This window comes from Gavialis gangeticus, unplaced genomic scaffold, assembly GCF_001723915.1.
Source record: "Gavialis gangeticus isolate Ggan-Ray unplaced genomic scaffold, GavGan_comp1, whole genome shotgun sequence".
NCBI lineage: Eukaryota > Metazoa > Chordata > Crocodylia > Gavialidae > Gavialis > Gavialis gangeticus.
The window spans coordinates 12062764-12071400 of NW_017729011.1; the positions used below are offsets into that span (position 1 = coordinate 12062764).

Genomic DNA, 8637 nt, shown 5'->3' on the forward strand with positions numbered 1-8637 from the left:
TTTTTTTTTTTTTTTTTTTTTTTTTTTTTTTTTTTTTTTTAGTGTTGCTCTTAAGGAATAAAGAGGGCACAATCAACAGCTGGTGCAAGTCAGTACAGCTGCAAATTTCAATACTGATTTACACCACCTAAACCCAGCCTAAGAATATATGTAGTACAGGAAAATAGGCAGACTTTGCTTTCTTCCATGTGCGGCTATCGCTTGCTGCTGACAGTATAAGAGTCAGCCGGTGCAACAGCCTAGAGGATGGCTTCAGACTCCTGTGTGAATAGCAGATGGTTTTGTGGGTGTGTTATAATGGCACCTGAAAGTCTCAAGTGAGATTCCTGGCCAGTTGTGCTAGGGACATATTTTAAGAGAGTCCGTCAGTCGTCGAAAGAGCTTAGAGTCTAAGCAGCAGAGCTAGTTTGGAGCACTCACTGAAATGCGTTATATCAACTTGGGGAGACTTCAGAAAGAGCAGGGAGAATGATACGAGATTTACTAAGTGTAATCTATGAGGAAAGGTTGGAAGAAATTGGTCTGCTCAGTCTAGGGGAAAAAAAGACTGAGGACTGATATAACAGTTGTTTTATGTAAAAGGTTGCTGTTGAGAGGGTGGTGATCAATTGTTCTCTCTGGCCACTGGGGGAAGAACAATCAAAAAGCAACATCATTTCCAACAATGATTTTGGTTAGGTATGCGGGAAAAATGTCTAATGGTCGGGGCAGGGAGACTGTAGAACAGGCAACCGAGGGAGGCTTTGGAGCCTGTTTCACTGGAGGCTCGTGGGAGGTGGTCCATCAGGGACAATCGGGGTATAAGTGATCCTGCCTCAGTGCAGGGGGTTGGATTTGGACCAGAGAACTTCTTAAGATTCCTTGGAGCCCTTTATTTCTGTGACTTCAGAGACGTATGGATTTTGATGGTTTTGACAAGAAAGTTGCTGAGGTCTAGGGTGGTCTTTCCAGTCGCACATAGAAACAGAGAGAGTGTGCATGCAATTAAAAACCTGGTAGGTTTGGTCCATAGGCAGACATGAGAGAATTTCCATTTCATGGAAATGTTTGAAAACTAATTTCAAACCCCCCGGTTCTGTTGTGAAATGGAATTCTCTATTCCCTGGGCAGCTCCATCAGACACATAAAGATGGGAAGAATGAAGTTGGGGGTCCTGTTTTCCTTTATCTTTGTAGCTCACTGCTAACCAGAAGAACCCTCTCTCACTTTACTCCTCTCAGTTTAAGCTTGATGCTTCCCTCCTCTTCTCCAAGCAAGTTGGAAGGAAGTGGTTAACCCTGAATGAACTCTGGACAGCTGGTCACTCTCTTCCTCGGGTCAAAAGCTTACCTTTCTATCTCCTGGGAGGCGTCACATTGGCAAGAGAAGCAGCATGATCATTATCTATTAATGGGGAAGTCAATTAAAAGTCTGCCATTGCAGAATACTTTCTGATGACTCTAATTATCCAATAATTGTATTATCTCATTCAGTGGTGCGACGCGGCACAAGGGCCCACCAGGGGATCTTGGGTGCCCGACTCCTTGGCAGACATCTGTGTGCATTGAGTTCTTTATGGCAGTTTAAAGGGAACTTCTGCTTAATGGACAAGAGCTGAGCCAGGATGGAAGGTGCTGACAGTGAGAAGATGATCTGGTATAACACGCTCTTGCTTCTCTGAGTCTCTATTGAAATGTGGCCCCAGTATGGTGTTGGAAACTGCTTTCCTGCTGAAATTACTGTGTTCCAGGTGAGCCATGAAACTGAGGTCCTAACCCAACGGCAGGCAGAGTCCAGCCTGCAGGCCAAATCAGGCCCACAGCCAGCTCCTTTTCCCAGCAGCCCCTGTCCATGTTGGTGCAGGCAGTTTCCATGGAGACACCAGCAGTGACAGGGCCAGGACAGTGTAGGGCCAAGGTTTCCATGGAGACTGGCCCCAGCAGCATTGGCAGGGTGCATGGCTGGGAGGGGATCTGCTCCAGGGCCAGGACTTTGCAGTGGTGACAGCATGGTCTGAACCCAGGGCAGAATTGCAATCTGTTGCTCACGTGCCCCAGGCAAGGGTGTGCAGGCAGCAGCTTGCAGCTCTGCCCTAGCTCTGGACCACAATGTAACTGCTGCAAGATTGCCGAGTGCAATGCCGGTGCTGCTGGGCCCTGTCTCTATGGAAACCCTTGCCCCGCGCTATCACAGCCCTGGACTCCTGGGGTCTCCATGGAAACTGGCCGCAGCTATGTGGGTAGGCGCTGCTGGGAAATGGAGTCCAGCCGCCAGCTGAATCTGCAATCTTGTCCACCCCTGTCCTAAGCCCTCTTGGTCACTAATGAGGCTTAAGCTGTAGATATTTTCATTCCTTTGGACACACATTTGCACAAGGCCTTAGGAGCCCAAGTCCCACCTCATTCCCACAGTAGACACATGTAAGCAAAAGTGTAATCCTCAAAACTGCTGTTCAGTTCCCATAGCCTAGAACGCTTAAAATCTGTGGGCCCCCTGTGGTTTGGAAGCTAAATGTCCCCAGGCACCTAAAGCAGGCAGGCCTTGGATTTCATTGGTCTTGACACTACTGAGCAAGTTAAGCAATGATCTTAGACCCAATCCACATTAACACCGTAAGCAGATGTTCCTCTGCCTTTATCATGGAACGGCTCTGACCCATTAGCCCTACTCAGAACACACCAATGCCTTAGGCAATAACTTGGACATAGCCAGAGAAGTAGGTTTAATGCCCCCATATACACACCCAGCAATTAAGCAATAACTCAGTGGTTAGATCCCCTTACACAGGATGTAGGTGGTGTAGGTTCAAGTCCCTCCACTTCCTGAGTAGATTTAGCTTCATTCCTGGCACCTTCTGGGAGACTGTCTAAATCACTTTTCCAGAGCACGCTGGGTTGACGGTATTGCAAATTCCTCTTTTTTTTTTTAACCTGTTCCACTTTGCTTGGCATAATTAAATATACATTGGGCCAGAGCCTTGGAGAAAAGTTGAGCACAACTCCCTAGCTTAGTAGTTAATATATTCATCTGGAAATGAGGAGACATGTATTCCAGTTCCTGCTGCAGGGACGCTTTATATATTTCCCACTCAACAAGCTTTGGAAAAAATACATGAATAGTCCTAGGAGCAGGGGTATTTTGAAAGAAAGGATTGACCTCTCTGCTTGTTTTTGTAAAGAAAAAGTGGTGGGTGCTTGCCTCCCTTCACTTGGGCTCCTGCAGCCCAGATTCAAGCTTCTAAGGCCTGGAGGTGGCTGGGATTTAACACCCCACTCCACAGCATTTGCTGCTTTTAAGCATAGGTACCTTCATGCATAGCATGGTACCTGCAGTTACTCCCATTTCTCCTCACTCTGGACTTTGTGTCAGAGTCTCATTGTGACTCTAGCTCGGAAAGTCTAAATTAGAGGAAAAGGTGATAAATCAGATACAATATCCAGAAGAAATCTACCCTTATGATGATGATGATGATGATGACACTTTCAGCCAAGAATCCCAAAGCTTTGAACAAGCGTGAGTTTACCCTCAAATCTACTCTGAGATAGTCAGGGATTATCCTCAGTTTAAAGTGAAAAAAAAGTGGAACAAAGAAATAACATGGATGTTTCAAGGTCATACTGTCAAAGCTAGCACCCAGGAGTCCTGGCTTTCCAGGGGCCTGCCCTGAGCACTAGACTGCTGTTTCTGTCCTAATGGTGACCAGTTTATCGGGGTTTGCATTGTATAGACACATGATCCTATTGCAGGAGGAAAAAGGCCAGGAACTCCCAGGAAATTTTTCCCATGTAGAAGAGCCATTCTTCCTGCATATCATCTACGCTCACTTTCTTTTTTACTAGCCCAGAAAGCAACGGTGCTGTGGGCTGAGGGGGTTATCAGACATGGCTCACTTCTGGCTTGGTGCTGTGTGCCTCCTTGCTATGGACCTCTTCACAGATGACCTCACGGTGCACTTCCCATCGAGTGGTCACATCAACCCTAACTTTATATCTGTTAAAACTCAGGTAATTGCTTTTAGATGGGTGTAATTAAGAAGCCATTAGTGTAAAGTTTCATTTCAGTTTATGCTTTAGCCTCCATTTGAGCAGAGAAATATGAAATTAAGGTATTAGCTCCTTTCAGAGAGATGAGTCATGAGCTAATAAGTTTCAAGAGCTGTTTCCCAGCTGTAATGACTCTGCTTTTCTCTTTCTACATCTTCTTCTTTTCTCCTGAATTCTCACTGCTGGAGCATTCCCTTTAGAGAAAATTCCCAGACTGGATCAGAGAGAGGAATGATTGAAGGGTTTCTGGGAGGATAAGCTTCCTTCCAGCAGTGCCGTCAGTGCACACTTGCAAGCACAGCAATCTGAGCTTCACCCCAGCTGTAAGTCCATGGTTCTAGCAGGGAATCGAGCAGCATGCTCATCCCTCCCACCCATGATCTGGGATGGCTAGGTGGGGTATGAGCTGCATTGAGCTTCTCCACAGTGGGCGCATTTACATGAGACCCTTACTACATAATAGCCTAATAACACTGCCCAGTAACATGCTGGTCAAAAACTGTGCTAATAAGCTACTGGGCAATGTTATTAGGCTTACTGCACAGTAAGCATCACAAAAAAACCATGCACCAGCACTACTGCTCAGTAACCATAGTTACTGCGCATTTAGTTAGTACTTCATTAAGTACTAAACTAAATGTGCAATACGTACTGCACATTGATGAACATATCGATGCACCCAGTATTGCCTTGATAGCGCTAGCTGAGAATCGGGTAGCAGAAGCCAACACACAGCAGTGCTCTGTCAGCACCATCTGGGACTCTCTGTAGCGTGACCTTTCCTGCAGCCATGCCCTGTCACTCACAGCCAGACTCTCCTTGCTGCTGCGGTACCGTGCCCAGCACCAGCTGAATAAGCGATTCTCTTTCCTCTCACATCAGGGTCTTCCTCTCCATTTGCTGCGTGACTCATCCCCTTCCCCCCAGAGGAACATCGGCTGGGCTCCTTCACTCAGAAACTACCTCCAACTTTAGTGTTGTGCCTGCCAAAAGAACTCTGCCGGACAGATGTGCCCTGGCAATCGCAGCAGGCAGCTGAGACCCCTGGAGGGTGAGCTTCCTTACAAATGGTGCCCTGTCTCCAACAACGAGGAGTGCAGCTGGCAACAGCAGAGGCTCCTGAACTAAATCAGTGACAGTTAGAATTGTAAATACAGTTAATCAAAGCTTAATTAAACAGTTCAATCTCTGAGCAAGGGGCGAGGGGCGGGGAAAGAACCCATCCTTAGTTTGAGATGGCAAAATGCTGCTGATCATCAATAATGCATAGCAGTAGTGTTCCTGTATGAATTGGAAATGCCAGACAATCAAAGGCCATATGTATTTAGCTTAGATCCACATGATGTCCATGTATTTTTAATAGTGTGGCATCTTTGAAGTGTGTTTACGCAGCCTGGCGTTTCGTTCTGCAGCTGCGGGGGACAGACCCCACCCCCGAATGGCAGAGATTTCTTTTTTTTTGCCACTTATTCCCTCCCTTCCCACAGTGCTGACATGGATGAGTTTACCCCTCTGTCCATGCGGCAGTGGGAATGGAACAGGTCCCCAGCCTGGGGTATTCTTTAGGTTTACTTCCTGATGCTATATTTTGAAGCAGGTGTGAAATTCAATCAATCCTAAAAAATAAATAAAAATGAAAAAAAAGCATGATAAAATGCCCTGGTATAGACATTTAATCTGATCTCTTCAGGTTTTCTGAACATTTCTAATGTACCTTTCACATTGGAACTTGTAATGCTTTTTTTCATCTTCCTTTCTAGATGTGGGAATGGGTGACTCAGGAGATTAAGGCTAGGATACAGGCTCTTTCATCTCTGAGTTCAAGATCCCCTTCTCCTCCCACCAAAAAAAGCTCACTTTTTTTTAACCATGAAGGCACCTAACAATTGAGACAGTGACGTAGGAATGAGGGAGAGTGCTGAAGTCTTTAAATCTAGACTGGCTTTCTTTCAAAAGATATACTTTAGTTCAACCATAAATTATTGCCCTGTTGCCAATCTCAAGTGTTTAAAAATTATAAAGGATAATATGTAATGCAGGTTCTTTTCTCTAGCTTGACTCTTTAGAGGGAACATTTTTAAGCTTCCTCCAAGTTCATGAGGCTGGGAGAGCTGAGAATGAATGGAAGCTGAGATTCCCAGGAGATGACACGAATCCATCAGCTGGGGGTTGTTGTTGAAAGGGATCCACGGGGTGGACTTTTCTGGCTTTTGTTATGCAAGAGGTCAGACTAGATGATCATAAGGGTACCTCGTGTCCTTAAAGTCTCCCAGGTGCTTCTGACTTTGGTGGTAAAGCTTGTCTCAGCTCCTAGCACATTTTAGACCCAATCTCCCTGACTTGACTATGCGGACACTGACAGCTTCGGTGCATAATTCACTAGCTGTCTATAGCCTGAGATGTTTCTGGCTGAAGTTTTATCTGTCTTGAAACGATCTGGGCCTCTGAAAACTGACCGTCTCCACAATTAAGCAAAGGCTGTTGAAAACCCTGAACTAAGTGACCTTGTGTCAGTGAGTCAGGGGTAGAGGCCATATTTTCTCCTTTATTAGGTTATCAAGTGGCACCCTGCTGGATTTTCCTAGCTGCCTGGTCGTGGTGCCTCCCTCTTCTTCCCTGCACTCTGTCTAGCCAGTTGAAAGGGCAGTGTCCTTGTGGCTCTGTAGTCCAGCCAGGGAAAAGGAGAAGCGAACGGATTTGGGATGGGCAATAAGGTACGTTAATACAAAAACTAATTCTGCTTCTATTTTAGGTTGTGAACCTGCTAAATTGCCTGTTGGGTTATGTAAGAGAAGTCATTGTGTTTGTGTTCAAAGGGCAGCCTTGTACGAAAAGCTCGGGACACCACTTGAATGCTAAGTGGCCAGGCTGAGCAAGGGAGATGGAGGGAATGGGCCCCGTTCCAAATTGATTAGTTCTGCTGGCTTCTCATTATTGTTCCGTGTGAAGTTTGGCATGCGAGCAAGGTCATTCCATGTATGGGCCTGTGTCAGCACAGCCAATTCTGCTGCTCACTTTTCCCGCCCCACCCCCTCCGCCTCCTTCCACCCCTACCTCCCCTGTACCACAAACGACATGCTGCCCGCACTAGAGCAAATTAAAAAACAGCCTATAAATTTTACATGAGTTCCCAAGAACGGAGAGAAATTAATTTGATGTTGTCTTTTGATAAAGATGTGGGCCCTTTTTTCTTTTTTCTTTCTTTCTTTTTTTGGATGTTTGCACTTCAGTTCTTGCAGTAAGATACATAAAAAAAAATAACCCACTTCAAACAACCCCATCTGGTAAATAAAGAAAAGAGCACAAACCAAAGAGGGGGAAAAAAACCAAGCAGCCCACTTCTTCCAAGCATCATTCCCATTCACCCCTGCTTGTGCCCCTCTTCCACCCCATATGCATACTCAGCTTCTGGCTTTAGAGTAGTTACTGTTGTGGGTGGTAATCCTATAAGCAGACCGCACACCCTGTAGAGCAGCCGAAAGGCACACTGAATACCAATGCGTGTGACAAACTGCAGGGAACTGGGAGAGAGGAGCACAGATTTCAGGAGGGAAGAGTTTGGCAGAGGCACCAGGGAGTCCATCTATGAGCACCTGACCTGAATTTTATTTGCAGCACGTCCATTAATAGCTCTTGTAATAAGGATCCACTTTAATTTTAGAAAGCTGGAGTATCTCATGCTAGTGTCATTACATGATTCATGACTTGGTCCTGGCTTTTTTGTTTTTAAATTCTTATGCTGGTGGCTTATGTGCCAGCCAGTACAAAAGTGGAGGGGTGGAGGTGCAAGATAACGACGTGTCCCTCAGCCTGCTCCAGTTCTCGTAGACTTTTTCTCTTTCAGTTATTTGTATCCACATACAATATTCTGCAGCTCATCAACACATAACTTACAGGTGGAGGTGGTAAAAAAGGATATTTATGACTTGGTGGCTAAATGGAAACTTGTATTAAAGAATGTAATTTTTGGCAGAAAAAAGAAAGCAGCAACAATAAAAATGTTTTAGCTCAATCCAAATCCTTGCTTTTGACCCAAACCAAAGTGCTTTCTTCTTGGATTACTTGACTTTGTTTCACTGGGGAGAGGGTGTTGTTTGTTTGTTTGTTTTTAAAGTCAATGTTTAAATAAAAAAGTTATGTTTTGAAATAAAAGTTTTGTTTAAAAAATGGTTGAATGATACAACTTGGCATTTGCAAAATGAAAAAGTTGACTAATGTAACCTGGGTACACCCAAGGGTGTGCCCTATTCTCAGTTGAATGGGATGGGTAGGCAGCAGGAGGTGCTGTGAGAGGAATGCCAGAATTTCAAGCAGATCCCTCTTTCCTCTGTAGGGGTAGCCCAAGCCCAAAGATCTTAACAATATACAATTTATTAAGTTATAATATACATACACATAAAACTAAATATCATATACATATATTTACACAGTGAACACTAACCAGTAACCAAGGTCAAACCCTAAATAACATTATTTACAACATCAAAATACATTTCAATTACAAAATATAAGGTGCAAACATGAACAACCTTAATAAAATCTATCCCTTAATACAGCTCCTTGACCCATGGCAAGAGATAGTCCTCCTTCCAATGGGGTCCCTTGGTGGGTGTCC

General features: G+C 44.9%; 1 long non-coding RNA gene across 1 annotated transcript in view; it reads left to right on the top strand.

Moving 5' to 3' along the window:
- Positions 1–7569, top strand: part of LOC109293121 — an 8013-nt gene extending 444 nt beyond the window's left edge. The window contains exons 2-3 of the long non-coding RNA XR_002096251.1: positions 335–336; positions 7558–7569. This is a non-coding gene — a long non-coding RNA (uncharacterized LOC109293121). The remainder of the gene's footprint in view (positions 1–334; positions 337–7557) is intronic.
- Positions 7570–8637: the final 1068 nt, after the last annotated feature.